At 40.6% G+C, this 24,496-nt stretch overlaps 1 protein-coding gene across 3 annotated transcripts in view; it reads right to left on the bottom strand.

The window, feature by feature from the left end:
* Positions 1 to 19,620, bottom strand: part of IPO11 (importin 11) — a 200,795-nt gene extending 181,175 nt beyond the window's left edge. The window contains exon 1 of one of the 3 annotated variants that reach the window (XR_003136545.3): positions 19,435 to 19,619. The gene's annotated coding sequence lies outside the window, so the exon portion shown is untranslated. Of the gene's footprint in view, positions 1 to 19,434 lie in introns of all 3 variants that reach the window. The other 2 variants (XM_025446994.3, XM_025446993.3) reach the window with 2 other exon arrangements.
* Between the last annotated feature and the right edge of the window lie 4,876 nt (positions 19,621 to 24,496).

The raw sequence follows: 24,496 nt of genomic DNA, 5'->3' as shown, positions 1-24,496 counted from the left end.
CAATAATGTTAAAGCTCAACTGCAAGTTTCCAGTGGGCGTTCATGGAAGTTTTCTCTTAAGTGGCATTTATAAGAGACATGAAAAACAAGAGCCCTTCATGAATAAATAAGTAAAGAAAATTTTAAAAAGAAAAGAAAAGAAAGAGACCCAGGCATGCAAAGATCTGAAAGCAGAACTTCAGACAAATGGGAAAAACAATGGAAAACAAGGCCTTACGATTAGAAACAAACTTAAGAAGGCCAGTATGATTAACAATTAATGAGAAAAAGGGAAAATGAAACCAGATAAGGTTGAAAAAGTAGGCAGGAACAGATCATGTATGACCCTGTAGGAGAAAAAAAGGGTCTAGACTTTTATACATGTACAAAAAAAGCCACTGGAAAAATATGTGAATATATGAATACGAATATAAGAGACAAAAGGTTCTATCAGAATTCATCCCTACCCAACCCTACTCTTCAAGTAAAAAGAAAAATGGCCATGTCCGTAACTGAGCTGGTGACTGACAGTTCTCTTCATTTTAAAGGTCTGTTTGTTTCTTCACCACATTTAGGAAATTATCTGTGGGTGACAGTTGGACACACTGGGAATATGCTTTTCCCTAACAGTTGTTCTTTCATCTACTAGTTTTAACATTCTGGGAGATACTACTTCAAAAATAAAATCACTGATTACTGTCAACCTCCAGAACAATTTTTACCTACAGTAAAACTGTGCAGACCACTCACATATACACACGTCTTCACACTGCATACTGGTCTGGACTTTTACAGCAAGTGAAGGTCTATACACAGGTATCCTTCATGCTTCACTTTACACTCACCATTCATCTGTTCTAATGGAATTTGCTAGAGTTTCCATCCCTATTTCCCTCCAATACCTTGCATCATCCAGGTCCTCCACAGAAGCATATAATACCCTGTCCCTCTGCCCCCACTTTTGAACCTGGTTCCCAAGAAGCTAGTCTGGGATGAAGATCTCAGTTCATATATTTCTGGAGAACCAAAATTGGTTGTGCCAAGTACTATGATCATTGTCAGGTGATAAGAATCAGAAAGGGTCCCTTTCTTTACCCCAATTCTGGGAGATAATGAGATGGGGCAACAGAGAACTATTGTAATCACTAAAACAAACTGTAAAAAATAAGGTTCTAGTATACCAGTTGGAATCCAGAGTGTATTTCCTCCACAGAAACAGTATGATGAGTGTTTCATCTAATGGGTAAAGACTTTTAGGTCTGAGAAAGAAATCGCCATTCAGATATTCTACTGGAAAGATTACTAAGTGCTAATTAACTTATAAAGGAAGCTTTAAAGGGCAATCAGTTCCTAAACTGCAGATTAAATGCATCATCAAAAATTATGATTCAATAATGACAGACCTATAATAGATTACTTAAAATACCACATAGCTAGAGCCTATTAAATTCTTTAAAGATGCCATAACAAGGCTATAAAAGCAAATATGGCATGTGGAATAATATCACTGTTGTATAAAATGAAACACTTATACAACTATTAACAGAGTTGTCCAGGGTCAGGTAGCAAGCTAGTACATGGCAGAGTGAGGCCTGATAACCAAATCTCTCTGAGACACACAAGCTCTTCCCAACAGAACAGAAAATGGCCTCACCACACCACCCCGACTCCCCAGCACCTACAAATACGCCGTGTTCTCACATAATAGGTTCCTGGAGAAACTGTCAAAACGATTCCTGAATCCATTATAATCTAAAAAGAGAATGTTTTCTCGGTAGTAAATATTCATACAGTACTCATTTGTAGAATTCTCATGAAAGAACAGCGACGATGATGAAGAACATGATGAACAGGAAGAAATGTATTGAGCCATTTTAATGTAACAGTGTGGAAATAAACTTCACTTGGAAAAAATGATACAGGACTACTGACTATTGGTGGTCAGGTTAGAGGGCAGTATACCCAGCAAACTTTCAATACCATTTTTGGAACTAGCATGAAGAAATTTAATAGGGTTGCTAATGTTATTTCCACTTGGCAATGAAACAAACACAGTAGCTTGTCCCCCAAAAAACCCAAAGAGCTGAGAGTTAATAGAGAAAGAAAAGAGGTGAAGAAGAAGGGGAGGGAGGAAGGCAGGTGGAAGGTAAGGGAGAGACAGACAGGGACAGTTAACTCATGGGAGAAGCTAATGGTATTTTTCAAAGAACTTAAAAGGATCTTCATGGAGACCATCACCAGATAAGCCTGAGGCCAGGGAGGCAAGCCTCTCACAGTGGAAGCACACACAGGTAGTGTCTCTGCTGTACAGACATCTATGCGTAGTGAGACGTCAGTATGAAAAAAATGAATGCTCACGCTTCCTACTTAATAATGTACACAAGAGGTTTCTGATTTTCATTAATATGCATAATTTCAAATTTAGAGAACCAGAGGTGAAAGTGGTTGTATTTTATCAGCTCTGAACTATAAAAGAGAACTAGTCAAAATCTCAATGTATATTCTTTTTTCTCTAAAAACAATAGGAAAGGAGAAGGTGCAAATTAAAAAGACAAGCATTTCACCCTTCGCACTATTTTACAACTCGGCAAGTTCAATTTATTACTGGAGTTCTTGTAGTCTTTGATATTATTAAAGTCTAAGCAACTCAGAAATAAGGGACCAAGAGCCTAAAAATAATCATACTCCATAACTGGACTTTCTAGGCTCATTTCTGGAAGTTCCGTTCCAAATTCTGGAAAAATCTGAAGTCCAAAGATATACAGATGTGCATGTAGTTGGAAACTTACTAATTTTCACTAAAACAAACAAGTAGATAAGGGAAAAGTCAGCAAGCACCCTACCTGCCACCCACAGACAGATGACAGGCATTAAAGGCCTGAAATGCCTTTAATTTCAGCCACAATGATTTTCTTCAGACTACATTTTCTGTATTTGTCTTTAGTTTTAAAACATGCCACACAAACAATAACTCCACACCACTATCAAATATTAAAGTGGTGAGCGAGGGGAGCCTGGGGGGCTCAGTGGTTTAGCGCCACCTTCATCCCAGGGCATGATCCTGGAGACCCGGGATTGAGTCCCACGTCGGGCTCCCCACATGGAGCCTGCTTCTCCCTCTGTCTGTGTCTCTGCCTCTCTCTCTTCCTGTGTCTCTCATGAATGAATAAATAAAATCTATAAATAAATAAATAAATAAATAAATAAATAAATAAAGTGGTGAGTAAAATGACAGGGGGAAAAAAGGTGTACAATACAAATGGAACAAAAAAAGTTTCAAATCAAAAAAGGCTCCCCCAATAAAATAACTTATTCAGGCATGGATCAATAAAGGATGCAAAAACCATTAAGTGAAAGAACAACTTTTAGAAACAGAATAGTCCCAGTGCGATCAAATAAGATTACTTGCTATATGCAGTGAAGAAACAGACCTTTAAATGCAGACATCTGTCAGTCATCAGATCAACCAACTGAACAAACTTAGCATGAACAGCTGCACAACCTGACCTTAAGTGCCTCCTGATGTGATGCAATAAGTATGCAACCTCACCTCTAAAATACCAAATATCATCTGCCTTATACTAACCAAGACTCTAGACTCTACTTGCAGTTTAAGAGAACCAGAAGAGAGAGAAATGGTGAAATGGTGACACTAGCCAATTTCAAGGCTTACAATAAAGCTACAGTAATCAAGGCTGAGTGGTATTGGCAAAAACAGACAAATAGATCAATGCAACAGATTAGACAGCCCAGAAATAGGCCCATCCAGCTGACATGTAACAAAGAAGCAAAAGTTGGGATGCCTGGGTGGCTCAGCCCTTGAACATTTGCCTTCAGTTCCGGTATCAAGTCCCACATCCCGCTTCCCTGCGTGAAGTCTGGTTCTCCTCTGCTTATGTCTCTGCCTCTCTCTCTCTGTCACTCACAAATAAATAATCTTGAAAGAAGAAAGAAGAAAGAAGAAAGAAGAAAGAAGAAAGAAGAAAGAAGAAAGAAGAAAGAAGAAGAGGCGGCGGCGGCAATACAAAATAAGCAAAGACCGTCTCTTCAACAAATGGTGCTGGAACAAATGAACATTCACATTCAAATAAATTAATCCAGACAGACCTTACACTCTTCACAAAAATTAACTCAAAGCAGATCACAGACTTAACTGTAAAACACAAAACTATAAAATGCCCAGAACATAGGAGAAACCATGGATGGGTTTTTCAGGGTACAGTGATGCCTTTTTAGATTCAACCCCGAAGACATAATCCATGAAAGAAATAACTGGTAAACTGGACTTCGTTAAAATTAAAAACTTGGGCAGCCCAAGTGGCTCAGCGGTTTAGCACTGAATTCTGCCCAGGGCATGATCCTGGAATCCTGGGATGGAGTTCCGTATCAGCATGGAGCCTGCTTCTCCCTCTGCCTGTGTCTCTGCCTCTATCTCTCTGTGTCTCTTATGAATAAATAAATACAATCTTAAAAAAAAAAAAAAAACCACTAGAATGGCTATAATCAGAAAGATATATAATAAAAGATATTGGTGAAGTTGTGGAAAAACTAGAACCCTCATGCATTCCTGATGGGAATGTAAAGCGGTGCAGCCACTTTGGAAAAGTCTGTCAGTGTCTCAAAATGTTAATCAAAGAGAATATAAGACTGAAAAATTCTACCTCTTGGTATATACCCAAGAGAAATGAAAATTTATGTCAACATTTGTTATCCACCTATACAAAAATGTCAACAGCAATATTATAAGAGCAATAAGTAAAAACAACACAAAAATGGGAATTCCAACCAAAGGAATAGTATTTGGCAATAAAAAGGAATGGAATTCTCCAACATGCCACAACACGAATGAATCCTGAAAACATCATGCTAAATCAAAGAAGCCGGTCACAAGGACCACACAGTGACTCTTTTAATTAAATGTCTAAAACAGGCAAATTTATAAAAATAAAAAGTATATAGGTGACTGTCTAGGGCTGAAGGATTGGGGAAAAATGTGGCGTGGTTGCTGATGGGGATGTGGTTTCTATCAGGATTGATGAAAATGTTCTAAAATTGGCTATAGTGATAGCCACACAACTCTGCAAATACACTAAAAACAAGTGAACCATACACTTCTAGTGGGTGAACTGTATGGTCTGTGCATTATACCTAATAAAGGTGTTCTGTTTTGTTTTTAGGTCCCTTTACTATGTAAATGATAAAGTCAGCAAGAAACAAAAAAGTGACTACAGAAATGAAAAACATGTGGCTGGAGTTATCAACAACCATAACTGATGTTAATTCAGAAAAAGGAAGACCATTGGTTCAAGAAACTAAAGCAAGATGAGAGCATGTAAGATTTCTGACACAGGAACACCTAGGTGACTCAGTGGTTGAACATCTGCCTTCAGCTCAGGTTGTGATACCAGGGTCCCGGGATCAAATCATGCATTAGGCTCCCTGCAAGGATCCTGCTTCTCCCTCTCCATTTTTGACCCAAACCAAGGATATTCCAAAGATACTAGCCCCATTCAAATCCATGCTACACCATTCGGACTCACTAGTGTTTCTCAACAGAGGCCATTTCAGTCTGAACAAGAAAATTCTTCTCTGTGCACACATTATAGGTTGTTTAGGATCCCTACATACTGGATGGGTTTTTTTGGGGTTTTTTTTTTTTGTTTTGTTTTTTTTTGTTTTTTTTTTATGATAGTCATAGAGAGAGAGAGAGAGAGAGAGAGAGAGAGAGAGAGAGAGAGGCAGAGACACAGGCAGAGGGAGAAGCAAGGCTCCATGCACTGGAAGCCCGACGTGGGATTCGATCCCGGGTCTCCAGGATCATGCCTTGGGCCAAAGGCAGGCGCTAAACCGCTGCGCCACTCAGGGATCCCCATACTGGATGTTAATAACACTTTCTATGGGTTGTTTTGACTAAAGATGCTTCCCTTCCACAGATCTCCAAATACCCTCAAGTTAAAGAATCACTGGGGCTACTGAAGCATCCCCATGAGTCTTCATGCAGATTGTCAAAGACTGACTACCTTAGAATAAAAGATATGCAACAATACATACGTAACAAGGAGGAGAAGACATCCTTCCTTGCCTTCTCTTCTCTACTACTAAAATATTCCATCTGATCAAGAGTTCCAAAGGACCTACAAATTCCTGCTTGGTAACAGAACCTACAATTAAGCTTAAATCCTCCTAAACCGGGGATCCCTGAGTGGCACAGTGGTTTAGCGCCTGCCTTTGGCCCAGGGTGCGATCCTGGAGACCCAGGATCGAGTCCCACATCAGGCTCCTGGTGCATGGAGCCTGCTTCTCCCTCTGCCTGTGTCTCTGCCTCCCTCTCTCTCTCTCTCTCTCTCTCTGTGTGACTATCATAAATAAATTTAAAAGAAAAAAAAAAATCCTCCTAAACCAATCAGGACTTAAAACTACTCTCTTTAGTCTGTTTTATTATTAGAGAAATATCTATGATGTCAAATAAATACATATATAAGACTATATAAAAACCAACAGGAATTGGGACACCTGGGTGGCTCAGTGGTTGAGCGTCTGCCTTTAGCTCACGGTGTGATCCCAGAGGTCTGGGATGGAGTCCCACATCGGGCTCCCTGCAGGTGGCCTGCTTCTCCCTCTGCCTGTGTCTCTGACTCTCTTTGTGTCTCTCATAAATAAATAAATAAAATCTAAAAAAAAAAAAAAAAATAGGAATAAAAGACAAACAGGAAACACATCATATGGTAAACAATCATTGTGCTAAGCTAGTTCCAGAAATTACAAGAATTCTTATAGTCTAAAGATTTATTAACCTTAGTGATGGAAAAAAAAACACATTAAAAAAAAAAATTATAGCTGCTCTAAATTTCCATGGAAGTATTTGCTTGATTTCTCTTCCTTATCCTAAAACATCACAATTTCTCAAGAGCTGCAAATCCTCATTTATTTCTCTTATCAGGTACATACCAAAAAATCATGGCAACATATTAAAGATACAATAGTTAAGTAGGTAATGTGGTTAATTATCACACTGTCGTAACAGTTCACAAGAGAAAACTTTAAAATTTCATCTTTCAGTAGCAAGAGTAGATAAGCAACAGTTTACCATATTAGCAGAATTTGTGATGGCAATGTTTACCAAAAGACAATCTTTCTGACTCAGGGGACTCTGAGTGTTGCAGTCCAACTGCAGTTTTAACTAGTGTCACCTCTACATTTAATATTCTTACTATTTGGTGTTTATAGAGACATTATTTTAAAATCTCTAACAGTTTGAGAAAAATGAAACTAACCTGAAAATTCATATTTATTATGTCCTTTCCCTTAAGCTTCATATATTGTATACAATATATACCCATCACATAAAAGGAAAACGAATTTCTATTTGTAAGCAAAAGTGTCTTTAATTTCATTTCTAAGTATTCTCCATCCCAGTGTCCACATCAACTTTTTTACCAAGTAATACACTGCTAGATCACTAGTCCTCAGGTATAAAAAAGAAATCGAGTAACCTGCAGAGCCACCTGACAGCAGTAGTCCAGACCACACCCCTAACAGTATGCTCCAAGCTTCCTAACCATTTTCCCCTCAAGGAGGGCCAGGGAAGAAGAGAACACTGGCATTTTCAGTGACCACTTGGCCAACACAATCATCTGGAAATAGAGCAAGGGTTTTCTGGGTTCAAAAAGCTAGGGCAAAGAACAGTAAAAGGAGAGGCTCTGAAGGAAAGAAATGAATGAGAACATAAAAAATAACATAATGCAAGGACGGATTTAAAACATGAAAATGAAAACTTCACCTTAAAGCAAACGAAACATGACAACCACAGAACTTCCTTACACCACTGTCTCCACTTTTTTAAGTACTGAATCATTAAATACTCCCTACCAAAAGATAACATGAGATGAAGACATGAATGCATCCTGAGCTTTACACAAAGAAAATACGATGGAATTTAAGAAAATGTAATAGCGTATAGGCAGCGTTTTAACAAATCGTGACTGAGAAACTGGAACAAGAATAGAGTGATATAAGGGATGAAATCAGCTAGTGAGAAAAGCACTGCAGAATCCACACTAAAGAGAAACCTAAATTTTCAGAAAAAAAGAACAGCCAATGAGAAAATGGTATTAATAGCTTGAAAGCTCCTAATTTTCCTTCTGGAAGAAGCAGATGAAAAGTACAAGCAACGTAGAACTGACCATGTATTACTACTAGAGCATTTTCCTAAAGAGGGATGAAGGGAAGACGTAATTTTTTTTTTAAAGATTAATTCCTGCAAGTCGAGTCCTGATGTACTGCTCAAGTCTACAAAGCTATAAGAGATTTATTCTAGGAGAATAATAGGAAATACTACAAAACTGCCAAACTACTGGAGTCAAAAACAAAGTAGGAAAAGATAAGAAATCAATTTCTGTGAAGACCAGAGAAAAATTCAAAGATAATCAAAAGAGAAAAGTTATACTAGGAAACTTAAGAGCTATTTTATTACTTTTCTAAAATATTTATTTTTTAAGTGCTGTCTATGGGCTCAAACTCAAGATCCCAAGACCAAGAGTCACATGCTCCACCAACTGTGCCAGCCAGCTATCCTGACATTTCAAGAAAACAAAGTCTGAAATTATAAGAAAGCAGCTTGCCAAAATAACTAATTAAATCTAAATCTAACCAAGCCCCTATATCTTGCTAACATAGTACTTAGAAGGGAAGTTAGGTGGAGGTAACATGAAAAGATGGACTCTAAGAGCTGACCATTGTTAAAGCTGGGTGATAGGTAGACAGAGATTCATTTTAAGATTCTACTCTTGGGTATGTTGGTTGTATTTATTTTTTATTTTTTTAAAGATTTTATTTATTTATTCATGAGAGAGACAGGGAGGGAGGGAGGGAGGGAGAGAGAGAGAAAGAGAGAGAGAGAAAGGCAGAGGCAGAGGCAGAGGGAGAAGCAGGCTCCATGCAAGAAGCCTGACGCGGGACTCGATCCCGGATCTCCAGGATAGGGCCCTGGGCTGAAGGCGGCGCTAAACTGCTGAGCCACCTGGGCTGCCCAGGTATGTTGTTTTTCAAAGGGGAGCTAATAGACCATGACACAGATCATCACTAAGGCTGTTGTTCACAGCTAACATCACCTCCTCTGGAAAAGTACAACTGCACTAGATAGTAAAGTACTCCTTCTCCAATGCCATCCATTCAATATATTCAGCTACTAAAACTGGGGCACACTGGAGCACCTGGGTGGCTCAGTCAGTTGAGCATCTGACCCTAGATCTCGACTCAGGTCATCATCTCAGGGTCATGAGATTGAGCCACATGCCAGTCTCTGTGCTGGTTAAGGAGCCTGCTTAAGATTCTCTCCTCTCCCTCTGCCCCTCCCCCAACTCTTGCTCTCTCTCAAAAAACAAAAAAAGGAAAGAAAAAAATGGGGCACATCAAGGCAGCAAAATTTAGCAATACCTTTTATTGTGAATATCTAACACCCTTTGTTGTAGTCCTGCACTCTCTAATCAACTTCCTGATATTTACTTGGCTTATCATTAGACTGTTTTACATTTATTCATCCATTCAAGATTTTTTTTTCATTCAAGTATTTAATGGACACCTACAAATGCCAAGTATTATTCTGGCACTCGAAATGTTATCAATCAACTAAAAAGCCAGAAAGAGGGGTTCCTGGGTGGCTCAGCGGTTTAGCGCCTGCCTTCGGCCCAGGGCATGATCCTGGAGTCCCGGGATCGAGTCCTGCATCAGGCTCCCTGCATGGGGCCTGCTTCTCCCTCTGCCTGTGTCTCTGCCTCTCTCTCTCTCTCATGAATAAATAATAAATGTAATCTTTAAAAAAAAAAAAAAAAGGCCAGAAAGAAAAACTCCCTGCTCTTATAGAAAGTATACTCTAGTTGTGGAGACAGGGAAATAAATGGGTAAATTGTACAGTATTTAAGAAGACAGTAAACAAGATCAGAAGACAGTTGTTAAGAGAAGTCTAGTCCAATAAGCACCAATGTGCATGTCTCACTGCGAGTTTTTAATAAAACGGCATTGATAAAGTACAATAAATCTCTTGCCTGTTCAGTATACACAAGAATCAGAGCTTAAAAAGTTTATCCTATGGGACACCTGGATGGCTCAGCAGTTGAGCCTCTGCCTTCGGCCCAGGGCGTGATCCTGGAGTCCCAGAATCGAGTCCCACATCAGGCTCCCTGCGTGGAGCCTGCTTCTTCCTCTGCCTGAGTCTCTGCCTCTCTCCCTGTCTCTCATGAATAAATAAATATTAAAAAAAAAAAAAAAGGCTTATCCTAAACAACAGTGATGCCCAGCAAGGTACTGCCAGTCCTGAGGCCTCAACTACTGTCACCATCACTCTCTTTGACATCTCTTTATTTGAAACAAACAAAAAACACATCTGTATAAAAACTACTAAAGACCAGCAATTACAGTTATTGGCTTTAAAGTTGCATCTTTTATGTAAAACAAAGAAAAGGGAAGGAAAAGCAGTAGGCTAGATTTTGAGCAAGATACGGTCCTTTGAACTGGATAATAACACAGCCTAAATTTAAACGACTGTATCTGATAGGATTTAAGTTCAGTCGGAACCTTTCACTAAATGCTAAGGAATCATCAGTCCTCTCCAAATATACAAATCTTTGATTGACAGCTTCCAACTACTATCCAGGACATCATTGTCCATAATGCTGTCTTAAAAGGATCTCATTCTTCTAAGAGTCTAGCCTAAGGAATCCCTGCATTTATAAAAATTCATTAATTAAAACATGTATGGGCTACATGCCAGTAATGTTCCCATAATGAGCAACTATAATACACTTTATCATTAAAAAAACATTATCAATCATTAAGAAAATTTTGAAGCCATCAATATCAGTTCTCTAAACAGTAAATACAGTTGGCCCTCAAACAATGTCTGTAACTTCTGACTCCCCAAAAATGTAACTAATGGCCTACTGATGAGAAGCCTTAACAATAATATCAACTGTTGAATAACAAATATTTTATTCGTCACAGTATTACATACTGTATTCTTACAATGAAGTAAGCTAGAGAAAAGAAAATATTAAGAAAATCATAATGATGAGAAAATCCATTTACACTACTATATCGTATCAAAAAAAAATACACCTACAAATGGACCCACAGACTTCAAACTCCTAACGGTGAGGGGTCAGCTGCATATCTGATTTAAGCATTTTGTTTTACTGACCAAGAAACTGTGTCCCAAAGAGATTAAGGAGATAAATTGACTTCTCTAAAGTCCCAGCCTCATTAGCAACATTTCTATAGATTGTAAGTCTCCTATCCCAATCCAGTACTCTACTACCACATTTTTCATTTTGATCACTGCTGTCCACTAATACCTCAAGTGAAATGAACTGATGGGTTTTTTTTTTGTTTTTTTTTTTTTTAGTTAGACTTGAGAAGCAGAATACAACATTGAGACTGTAGCTTGATTTCCTGCTAAATTATATTACATCAAAACTGAAAAACAAAATTAATGGAGTCAATGAAAATACCACAGGCAACATCAACAAGGTAAAAATTAGAAGACTTTTTTTTTAAAGATTTTATTTATTTATTCATGAGTGAGACACAGAGAGAGAGAGGCAGAGACACAGGCAGAGGGGGAAGCAGGCTCCATGCAGGGAGCCAGATGCGGGACTTATCTCGGGACTCCAGGATCACGCCCTGGGCTGAAGGCAGGCGCTAAACCACTGAGCCACCCAGGGATCCCCTAGAAGACGTTTTAAACAACTAAACAAAGAATTATTATACAGAATATACAATAATCCCTTATGAATCAACAAAACTGAAATAAAAAAGAAAACTGGACAATGGGTATAAATAGACAACTCATGAACAAAAAAGCTCAATGGGTAATAAATACCAGAAGACATGCTACCTCACTGAAATCTTTTTTAAAGATTCACGAGAATCTTTAAGAAACAGAGCTATTGGGCAGCCCCGGTGGTTCAGCAGTTTGGTGCCGCCTTCAGTCCGGGGCGCGATCCTGGAGACCTGGGATAGAGGCCCACGTCTGGCTCCCTGCATGGAGCCTGCTCCTCCCTCTGCCTGAGTCTCTGCCTCTCTCTCTGTGTCTCTCATGAATGAATGAATACATACATACATACATCTTTAAAAAAAATAAAAAATAAAAAACAGAGCTATTGGGCAGCCCAGGTGGCCTAGCGATTTAGCACCTGCCTTCAGCCCAGGGTGTGATCCTGGGGACCCGGGATCAAGTCCCACATTGGGCTCCCTGCATGGAGCCTGCTTCTCCCTCTGCCTGTGTTTCTGCCTTTCTCTCTCAATCTCTCTCTCTCTCTGTCTCTCTCTGTGTGTCTCTAATAAATAAATAAAATCTTAAAAAAAGGGATCCCTGGGTGGTGCAGCGGTTTAGCGCCTGCCTTTGGCCCAGGGCGTGCGTGATCCTGGAGACCCGGGATCGAATTCCACGTCGGGCTCCCGGTGCATGGAGCCTGCTTCTCCCTCTGCCTATGTCTCTGCTTCTCTCTCTCTCTCTGTGACTATCATAAATAAATTTAAAAAAATAAATAAAATTAAAAATCTTAAAAAAAAAGCTATTAACTTTACAATCATTAAATAGCAAAAATTAAAAAGTCCAAAAATATTCAATGCTAGCAAGAACATATGGAAGACCCTTAAGCATTGCTGCTAAAAGTATATAGTGGTATGATCACTTTAGAAAGCAATCCTGTCATCTCTAATTAATTTCTGTGTGTGTGGGTATATATGCACATGTGTTTGTGTGTATCCTACCACCAAACATGGTGTATACCATGACCCAGCAGTCCCACCCTCGGTGCTATAACCAAAGAAACTCCTACGTGGGTTTATAGGAAGGAGACCAGAGTAAGACCATTCAGTTTGGGAGTTGTCCATAATAAGACAGTAAGAGACAACAGGTGTTCATCTTTAGGGGACTACATACATTAACCCTATCTTGTAGAATTGGTTTCCTCAGACTGAAAAAACTCTTGCTTCTAAGTATCTGAACGTCTTGCTCTTCAACTTCAATTCAGTCTTTGCTTGAATTGTCAATTCATAAGTAGGTAGTCCCTAGATCCTTAGATCATCCAATCTACAGTACCTAACCCGTACAGATTACTGTACCTACAGTACAGATTCAACCTAGAATCTATCTGGTCTGGTTATCTTTCTTAATTTTTCTTTTTTCTTTTTTAATTTTTTTAATTTTTATTTATTTATGATAGTCACAGAGAGAGGCAGAGACACAGGCAGAGGGAGAAGCAGGCTCCATGCACGGGGAGCCCGACATGGGATTCGATCCCAGGTCTCCAGGATCGTGCCCTGGGCCAAAGGCAGGCGCTAAACCGCTGCGCCACCCAGGGATCCCTTTCTTAATTTTTCTGCATAACATTTTTAAGTATTTGACATCTTAACCTCTGTGTTTATTGTCCTGACACCCGCAACTAGAACTTAAGGTCCAGAGACCAGGAACTTCAATTTGTTCAAAGGTGTATTACCAGAATCTAAAATTGTACCTGGCATACAGGAAAGTGATGACTAAAATAGTTGTTAAATAAATGAATTCTATCACTAAATCCCGATCTCTGCTTATAGTTGTGTAAAGTCGCAAAAATGAACCCATCTCTGACTTTTCAAGCCCACTCAACCTAAGCTCCAGAGTACATAACAATCCACCTAGTTTCAACTCTCTGGTAATTCAATTTGCATTCACAGTACTAAACAAGGAAGCAGCTTCTACCGGCCAGCCACTACTCTAAGAGATAAAAATAAATAAGAGTCTTTGAGGTCCAGTTTGAAAATGGTGGTGTTGGCTAAGTCCTGGGTTTCAGGGCTGCCAGGTCGATCCAGGGCCCCTGGGACCCAGCTGGGACAGTCCTTGTCAAGTGGCATCCAGGGCAAGGAGGGCTCTGCTCACATGTGGAAGGCCCTTACCTACTTTGTACCGCTCCCAAACGTGAGAGTAAGCACCTTCCCGAAGTTGCATCACAAGAGCACAAGAGATCGTAGATGTTGTCTACCTCCAAATCAGCATCAGGTTCAAGTCCTTTTTCTAGGGAGATGGTAATCATACTCTATCCCATAACTCTAATGTGAATCAGCTTGACTGACTGGCTATGAAGATGAAAAAAGAGAACCCGAATCACTATCTCGTGGGGGCCACAGCAGGGTCTGGACCATGACTATACACAGGGACCAAAAAAGTAAATGGAACCTTAAGCTTACCCTTCTTTCTCTTATCAAATGATGACCAGTATACGGATATTCTATCCCTTTGGTTATGACAGGAAATAGCTTAATACATAAATTAGACAAAAGAAAACAAAAGAATCTTGGCATTCAACTCTAAAGAAGAAAAAAGACAACAAAGCTATTTTGGAAGAACATAAGGAGAAGACGTAACTCAGTGTAAGCAGGCTGGGGAAAGCCTGGGGGGGAGCAGCAAAGGTGGACAAGATAGTGTTTATGCTGAGTAGGAGTTATCTAAATAAGTCTGTTATGTCAAACAGGTGTTGGGTACATTCTAGGCAGAAGATGCACAACATATTAATGTCTCAACTTTAAAAAAAACATTCTAACAATTCTAAAGAACTGCAAATAGTTCACATGACAGAATAATTTGAAGTAGGAAATAGCAGAAGAAAGCAAAAAGCTGGGCAGCCCAGGTGGCTCAGCGGTTTAGCGGTGCCTTCGACCCAGGGCATGATCCTGGAGACTCGGGATCGAGTCCCACATCGGGCTCCCTGCATGGAGCCTGCTTCTCCCTCTGCCTGTGTCTCTGCGCCCCTCTCTCTCTGCGTCTCTCATGAATAAATAAATAAAATCTTTTAAAAAATAAAGAAAGCAAAAAGCAAGCAAGATCTCACGAAGGCCCGTATTTACTAAATTTGGTAGTTTGGATTTTAATCTGAAAGCCTGCAAAGAAACACTGTAGAAAAACACTACAATCTGCCTACAAAAAAGGAAAGGATAGAGAGGGATTCATACCCATTCTTAGGAGAAAGGAAATTATTTAGAATGTTTATACAAAGTCCAGATAATGATAATCTGAACCAAGGTGGTCGTTACAGGGAAAAATGGATGAAAGATGTAGAACAAGATTTTGTAAATGATTAGAATTTTGCAGGGCAGAAAGGGGGGGAGTAGCACATAAGGGGAAATAAGAGGGGAAAATTAAGATTTGGGGCATCTACGACTGAATGGCAGATAAGGATGACAGGAGGAAGAGAAGCAACTTCAGAAAGAGTGAAGTAAGTAATTTTTGAGCTGAACTTAAGGTATCTTAAGACAACCACAATATGTCAGAGTTGAAGAGTAATCTGTGCTAAAGAGACAGAGATTTGCTAGTGATCAAAATAAAGACAGCAGTTGCAGACATCAGAGATAAGACCATTCAAGAGCAGACGGAGGCAGAAGAGAGCAGAGGACAGTGCCTCAGTGTGAAAGAAGTATCTGAAGGGGTCAAAGAGAGAAAAATAAACCAAGGAAAGATTGGCCACGATCGGCCATGAGGGAAATAAGGAAACCACAAAGTCTCAGAAGCATAAGAGAATTTCAAAGACAACAACTACTCAAATTGTCAACTGATGAAAAAGATTCTACTAGATTTCCCAACAAAGATCAATGGTGACCACCACCCATCAAATTCAGTGACTGTAGCGGACTGCTAAAACTTCAATATACTAGGAGGCTTAAAAGAGTAATAAAAAAAAAATAAAAAATAAATAAATTAATTAATTAATTAATTAATTAATTAAACAAACAAACAAAAAAAAGAGTAATAAGGTGGCTGAGAAAATGAATACAGGTAACTCTTCCAGACACTCAAAGGAATTAACTACAAATGAAACTGAAGAGCAATCTAGAGTGAACAGAGTGTATTTAAGGTAAGTGTGTTTAAATCCTAGTAAGTTAGTGCCAGTTGAGAGTAAAAAAGGAATGACCAAGTGTTATGGACTGAAATGTATTCCCCAAAAATTCACACATCAGAGCCTAAACGGCCCCCCAGGACCCTCAATACTGGAGATAAGATTTTTCAAGAAGTGATTAAGTCAAAATAAGGTCATCAGAGTGGGGCCTAATCCAATACCAGTGGTGTTTTTGTTTTTAAAGATTTTATTTATTCATGAGAGAGACACAGGCAGAGGGAGAAGCAGGCCCCATGCAGGGAGCCCGACGTGGGACTCGATCCCAGGACTCCAGGATCACACCCTGGGCCGAAGGGAGGCACTCAACCGCTGAGCCACGCAGGGATCCCCCAGTGGTGTTCTAATAAGAAAAAGAGACACCAAAGATTCTAGTGCACAAAGGGGGCGGTCATCTGTAAGTCAAAGAGAAAAGTCTCAGAGGAAATCATACATGTTGGAACCCTGATCTTGGACTTCCAGCTTCCAGAACTGGGAGAAAGTAATTTTGCATTACTCAAGCCACCCAGTCTGTGGTATTCTGCTACAGCAACCCTAGAAAACTAATACATCAAGGAAACAATGTCCCTGAGGAGAAAAAACTCAGAGCGCAATGAGAGATGAATGGATAGAAGTAGACATGTTTACTGGTGAAAGAGGACAAAAACCAACGTTCTCACCAATGTATTTCATTTCCTCTGTGAAGAAGAAATGACAGCAACCTGGAAAGAGTAAAGAGGGAAGGTGGTGGGTCCGAAGCCACCATGGCAAATAGCAGTTATGAGCAAAACACAGAATTACTGGGCTGCTTGTCCGAAACTCAATAGATGTCTGTTGTGGCATGAATACCTAGCTCGCATTCATCAAATATTTTAGTCCCATTTTAATACAAGAGTAACTAACAAAAGAAAAGCATTGGGGGAGCCTGGGGAGGCTCAGCAGTTTAGCGCCGCCTTCAGCCTTGGGCGTGATCCTGGAGTCCCGGGCTCCTTGCATGGAGCCTGCTTCTCCCTCTGCCTGTGACTCTGCCTCTCCCTCTCTCTCCCTCTCTCTCGGTGTCTCTCATTAATAAATAAAATCTTGAGAAGAGAAGAGAAGAGAAGAGAAGAGAAGAGAAGAGAAGAGAAGAGAAGAGAAGAGAAGAGAAGAGAAGAGAAGAGAAAAGGAAAAGAAAAGAAAAGAAAAGCATTGGATTAGGTCAGAACCTGGTTTATGAATCTAGTTTATGTGGCCTTACACAAGTAAGGCCATTCCTGGGTCTTCAGTTTCTTCTACCAGATGAATCAGACTCAATAATCAGCAAAAGACCGCCTCAGATCAAAATAAATGCTATAATTTTTATGGCTTATGAATGACCTGTCTTCCAACTTTTCCCACCCAAAGTGGCGTGTATCAAGCTTTAATATAAATTCATATCATCTGGAGAGCTCGTTCAAATGCAGCTTCTGATTCATTGGGTTTGGGGTTAAGCCTGAGCTTGTGTATTCTGAACAAATGCTGAGGTGATGCCATATACCACATTTTGAGTAGCAAGACTGCAGAACACAGATCCAGCACAAGCTCTACAAAGCTTGTAATTGTGGGCTTATGTGTAATCAAGGTGATATTTAGAAAACTAAACAAAGACGCTCCAGACTTACACCTGCACTAAGTACGCCTTGGCGTTCCCTGAAACACTCTCAAATTAACTTGATGATAGTCCTCATTTGGTGCAGATAGGAAAAGACAGAAATGAGTAATACTGGAATCAATAACTCCGTATTAGGAAAATCAAGATTAAATACCAATGCACAGAAATAGATGAAGCAGGTTAAACGGTGCAAAACTTCCAGTTATAAAAATAAATAAGTCACAGGGACTAAAAAGTACAACACAGGAAATACAGTCAAAAATACTGTAACGACACTGTAAGGCAACAGACAGCAGTGACACTTATCATGGACACTTATCATGGTGAGCACAGCGTAACGTACAGAACTGTCAAATCACTGTATTGTACACCTGAAACTAACACAACACTGTACATCAACTATACTTCAACAAGAACAAGAAATCTAAATACAACCACATACCTACATGCACATCCATACACCACAAGGGTCAAAATCCATCTAATCATATTATCTTTCTCAAAACACAAAGATTTTCATATCTATAAAAAACATATTTAGCTCTGGAAAAGGCTTCAGTGCATTTTAACTGCCGCATTCCTACAAGGGTTCTTTGGCATTACGGTTTGATCCTGAAATGCAGACCCTTTCTCAATGTCACAAAATGTAAAGACTTTTTAGACTACCGCATAATCGTCACCTATTTGCTCAGAACCTCCAATCCTATAACCGTGACTGGATCCACTTGTGATGGGAATATTCTTCTGCTCTAGTAAGTGTAACTAGGACAGAGGCGGCCCAGCTGACCTAGGGCTATGATAGATGGCCACAAACTATTGCTATAATTAAACTGTTTCTGCTCTTCCCTATACTAGGTTAGGGGAGGGAAAAAAAAAAAATTCCACGATCCTGTCACAATCAACAGGGATTTTCATCCTAATTTCAAAGAGATCTTCAGCGACGAAAAGATGTAAGAGAAGGTGTCATGCAATGGAAGCCTTCTGGTCACGCTGCCCTTAACCTGAAGCCTCTATACTGAAGAGAGAAGTTTAAAATAACGTTAAAACAGAGTGAACTTCTTATCCAAGGAGAAAAAAAAAAAAAAAAAAAAAGGATGATGGCTGTGAACTGCTCTTTCCTACCCTCTTCTTTAGAATAAGCCATTCTCGAAGGCACTACAAAGGACGACGACCGAGCTCGCTTATTTCGGGGCGGGGAGGAGGTATGCCAATTGCGATCCTGGCACCACCAGGCAATTCACCATCTCTGCCTAATTTAGTCACGTCCCTCCCCAAATAATACTTTCCTCGTTCCCCACCGTGCAACAAAAGAATAAGAGAGAATGGCAAACGCTCTGGGCCTCCAAATAGTTTTGCTGAATCACAAATTCCCCCAGCATGAAGCTGCACAGGTCGCCGGGCTCGAGCGCTGGCGGCCATACCTCAGCAAGCGGCCCCCCTCGGAGAACGTGGGGCTCCCCCTTCACCTGCTCGGTGAAGGCGAGGAAGACTCCGAGGTCTGATGAGAGCTCTCCCACGGCCGCTACGAGCACCAACGGAGTGGGTGCGGGAACAGCATACGCTGGTTTTACACCAAAACTGACCACGTTCTCGCACAACGGGCACCACCTCTCCCCCAAGGGCAAATACAGCAGCCTGGCCCGCTGCCGCCGCCACAATGGGCGCCCGAGGGCTTCTCCTCCTGGCCCCCAGTGCCTGTCTCCCTGCACCCCATTCCTCCTCGGCCCAGCCCACGCCGCCCCGCCGGGTGACTCGGCCGGCCCCGGCCCCGCTGGCTCCCGGGGTGACGCAGGCCGCCCCGCCGCCTGACTGCTGGTGCTCGGCTCCGGGGGCCCCCACGTTCCCCCCTCGCCTCTCCGGCCTCCCGCTGCCCACCCCACACCTCCCTTCCACTCGCGCGCGCCGGGCCTCTCAGGTTCTCACCGTTGGGTTCGGTCCGGAACAGGCCGGCTCTCCCGCTCCCACTCCCCAACACGAAGTGAAATCGGTCGGTCCCGCGCCCCACGCTTGCAATCTCCACGCCGCCGCCTACTGATGCCGAAAGCGGCTTCTAGGAACGCGCCATGTTCGGCGTCGCGGCTCCAAACGACGCGGGCGCGCGAATACGACGTCACAGACCCCGCGGCGGGCGTGCAGCCGGCAGAGAGAGGCGGCGATAGGACGACGGCACGAGGGGAGGAGGGGCTTCCTCTTCGAAACTGAAGGCGCCTGGGGGCGAAATCAGCGGTCTGCGCCTGCGCAGTAGCGAGCGGGGCGACCGGAGGCCGCAGGGGCTGTAACCATGGGAACGGTGCCTCGGAGGCGCGAGGCTCCCGACGCCCGGGGAGGCCGGGTCTCCCGGGTCGATTCCTGGAGTCGGAACCATGCTCCCGCCCCGCCTCCGGAGAGCTGTCCTAACGCGGGCGGCTTTACGGGTCCGTCTCTGCTGGGTTGCGAGGATAATCTTGCTCTCCCATTGGTCAACCCTCTCGCGAAAATTGATTTATTTTTGCTTCCCCCCCGCCCCTTAGGTTTGCTGGGCGCTCTACTCCAGAACCATGGCGAGATCGGAAAAACTAAGAAGGGAAAAACCCGCGTCTGCCTGCCTCTGCCACTGGCCAGCTTAGTGACTTAAGTTTTCTTTAGAAAGACGAGTTGTAAAGGCATGGTTGAGGGCCCATTGAGATTAATAAAAAATACTAATATTTGTCATTTATTGAACTTTTAGAATGTGCCAGATACAATGCCAAGATCTTTATTGGAGTCGTGTAGTTCAAGCCTCAAAACAATGAGGTGCTTTTTTATTGTGCCCATTTTATAGATGAAGAAACTGAAGCACAGAGAACTCAAATAATCTCCCCAAGGTCACGCAGCAAGTAAGGAGCATTGTTGGATTTGAACCAATCAGAAAACCTACATTACAAGGGTATTTGTCACGCGAGGGCTGTTTAAAAGTAAAAATATAAAAAGTTACCTAAATAATCACCAAGAAAGGAATGTCTAATCATGATACATGCATATATAATAAATTAGAAGTTGGCCACTAGGAATTACGTTGGCATGTATTTATTGACATGCTAACGCATTCACAATGCGTTGGAGTTTTTGTTACAAAGCAATATGTTCAGTACGGTCCCATTTTTGGAAAAAAACATATGCCAAAATGTTAACAAGGTCTGTCACTAGTTGAATGGTATTGTGGGCATGCTTCATTTATTTATTTATTTATTGACTTAGCCTAATTGTATCTTCTAATTTTACTAAAGGTGATACTTGTCAGGTTTTATATAGTCATAGAATCACGTGGGATCCTGTTAAAGCACAGAGAGTCAAACAGGAATATGCAATAAAAAGTATATAGACATATGAATGTGTGTGTGTAACACGGGGCCAAGACAGAGATTTTCTTTTTTTTTTAAGACTTTATTTATTTACTCATGAGAGACAGAGAGGCAGAGACACAGGCAGAGGGAGAAGCAGGCTTCATGCAGGGAGCCGGTGGTGGGACTTGATCCCAGGACCCCAGGATCATACCCTGGGGTAAAGGCAAGTGCTAAACCTCTGAGGCACCCAAGGATCCCCCACAAGGATGTTTTATAAGAGAGAGGAGTGTCAGAGAGAGGTGTGACCATGGAAGTAGAGATTGGGTCCATATGAAGCCAGGAGTAAAGGAATGCCAGCAGCTGGAAGGGAAGCTGGAAGTCACATTCTCTCCCAGATTCTGGAAGAAACGCAGTCCTGCAGGGGATTTTAGACTTAAGACCTTCAGAATTCTAAGATAATAAATTCATGTTGTTTTTAAACTAGTTTGTGGTAACTTTTTCCGTAGGAAAAGAAAACTAACACATGTTCCAAAGCCATAGGCTACATTTCATTTAGTACTGCAACTTGTATAATCCTGGGTCTGGAGCAACTCTTACAATACAGCTCTCCTTAGATGCTGATGGATCATCAGATGCTTACCAGGTTACGAAAATAAGTCTTTGAGAAACTGATCTGCCCTTGGCAATATAATTTGTAGCAGATTCAGTTTTATGATTTTTTTTTAAAAACTTGAAACAATAACAATGTCTTTCAATAAGGATCTATTTAATAAATAATGGTAATATGTATTTAGCTAGGTAGAAAGAGGAGAAGAGTCTAATATATCCAAAAAGTCTTAGAAAATATCAATATGGGGACGCCTGGGTGGCTCAGTTGTTGAGCGTCCACCTTGGGCTCAGGTCACAATCCCAGGGCCTGGGATCGAGTCCCACATCAGACTCCTCGCAGGTAGCCTGCATCTCCCTCTGCCTTATGTCTCTGCCTCGATCTGTGTGTGTTTCATGAATAAATAAAATCTTTAAAAAATATATCAACATGTAATAGAAGTTAATTCTGAGTGGTAGGTTTCATATTCTAAAATCTTTTGTATTATCTACACTTTTTTGCAATGTTTAAGAATTACTGTAATAATCAAAGGAAAATAAAACAATTTCTAGTTTGGAAGAAGGAACATAAGAATATCCTCTATCTATGGCTTTTTTATGATGAAATGAGCTTTTTATTTTTTTTTTCATTTCCTGCTGGTAAGAATAAAAACTGATTCAAGTGTTTTAGAAAATAATTCGTAGGGGCGCCTGGGTGGCTCAGTCAGTTCAGCGTCTGCCTTCCGCTCAGGTGATGATCTCAGGGTCCTGAGATTGAGCCCCACTTCTGGCTCTCTGCTCAGCAGGGAGCCTGGTTCTCTCTCTGCCTGCTTGTGTACTCTATGTCAAATAAGTAAATAAGGGAAATATTTTTAAAAATTAAAGAATTTGTTAATCTATGCCCAGAGACTTAAGTGTCCCTAGAGTTTGACTAAATAATTTCAATCTTGAAAATTTGTACTAGGACATAATCAAAAGATAGAAAATATTTTTCACTTATGCACTAGAATGTGTATAGCTCTATTTTTTACAACGATGGTATGAGAATGATTTGGTAAACTCATGCATTCACAAGATGAAATCTTCATCAACTTTCAATATTGATAAACAAGACTGTATAACAACTTTGGAAAGTTTATTTTTATTTATGAAAAAATAACAAATTGTATGACTTCAATTATGTAAAAATATGTGTTGCTAAAACAACAGAAGACAACAATGTATGTCAAAATGTTCAGAGAGGTTATCCCATCATAGAGTGATTATAGGTAAATTTTTTTGTTACCTTAAAACAGTATTTATAATGATCTGAAAAAAAAATAGAATATGTTTATAGAAGAATCTTGCCCGAAGTATTCACGGTATATAATTTCTTTCAGGGGATCCCTGGGCGGCTCAGCAGTTTAGCGCTGCCTTCAGCCCAGGGCGTACCTGGAGACCCAGGATCGAGTCCCACGTCAGGCTCCCTGCGTGGAGCCTGCTTCTCCCTCTGCCTGTGTCTCTGCCTCTCTCTGTGTGTCTCTCATGAATAAATGAATAAAATCTTAAAAGAAAGTAATTCCTTTCAGACAAATATCATATTTTTGTTAAGATTTAGACACTGTAGTAGAGATTAAGATGCTAGGTACTCTTTGAAATTATACAGCTTTGTATGGAAGAATTTCATTTCACTGTGTAGACTGAATATTAGCACAATAATAGTAATGCTCCATTGTTCTAATCAAATTGAACAGTTGATGTTAATTAGATTTCAATTTGATTTTATCTTGTCCAAGTGAATTATATTCCTTTTTTCATAAAAAAGCAGTATTTTTGTTAGTGAATCTATGTTTAAAGTGTGAAATTCAAACATTCTTAATGTTTTTATGACTTCTCAATACATTAAAAGTCTTTAAGGAACCATATTTTATACAAGAAAATGCTTACAAGATTTTATTGTTATTCTTTATTATATTTCCTGGCACATTTAAAATGTTATTTCAAGTATGCTGTGGATTTAAGTAAGCCTCTTCTTCTACCAAAGCAAATGCCATTATAATTCTTTTTCAAGTTATATTAAAAAATACAAGAATGCAATGAATCCATTGTACATATCCAAATTGAAAAATAATTATTTTTAATTAACAAAGGCGATAGGGGATCCCTGGGTGGCGCAGCGGTTTAGTGCCTGCCTTTGGCCCAGGGCGCGATCCTGGAGACCCGGGATCGAATCCCACGTCGGGCTCCCTGCATGGAAGCTGCTTCTCCCTCTGCCTGTGTCTCTGCCTCTCTTTCTCTCTCACTGTGTGCCTATCATAAATAAATAAAATAAAAAATTAAAAAAAAAACAAAGGAGATAAACATGAACCAGAGAAGCATAAAATTATTTATTGTAATTCAAATTCGTGGCTGCAAAGATAACTCAAATACATTCCAGCATAAATTCCCAATGCTCGTGTTTTTAATGGAGCTCATAACCCAATGTCACACAACTTCCTAGGACTTATGGATCCATGGAGCACCTAATATTGTCTCACTTCAACGCCACCTTGATACTAACAGAAAAAAAAAGTGACTATGGGCAGAATAAGGGGTCCCAATTATAAGAACAAATCTCCCATACTAATGACGGTAGCCCCTCATATTTTCTATTTCTGTAGAAGTTCCTCAATTGACTTTATTTTAGTGCAGAAAGTAATGAGTCCCTACCTGTGGCATACATCAGGATTGCCTAGTGGGTTTGTTACACATGCATTTGCCAGGGCTCAACTCCTGCTCTGATCTGGAATGTTGAGGTGGAGACTGCAAATGTGAATTTTCATTATGTGCTATATTAGTTTCCTCAGGCTACCATATCCAAGACCACAGTCTGGGTGGATTAAGGAATAGAAATTCATTTTCTCACAGTTCTGGAGGCTAGAAATCCAAGGTCAAGGTGTCAGCACGGTTGGTTTCTCCTAAGGCCTCTCTCCTTGGCTTGTAGACGGCTGTCTTCTCCGAGTCCTCATGGGGTCTTCTCTGTGCACACTCGCCCCTGGTGTTTCCTCCTTTTTAAATTTTTTTTTTTTTATGATAGTCACAGAGAGAGAGAGAGAGGCAGAGACACAGGCAGAGGGAGA

Source organism: Canis lupus, chromosome 2 (assembly GCF_003254725.2).
Source record: "Canis lupus dingo isolate Sandy chromosome 2, ASM325472v2, whole genome shotgun sequence".
In the NCBI taxonomy this organism is placed as follows: Eukaryota; Metazoa; Chordata; class Mammalia; order Carnivora; family Canidae; genus Canis; species Canis lupus.
The sequence above is the reverse complement of the archived record's forward strand: the minus strand, read 5'-3'. Positions and strand labels throughout refer to the sequence as shown.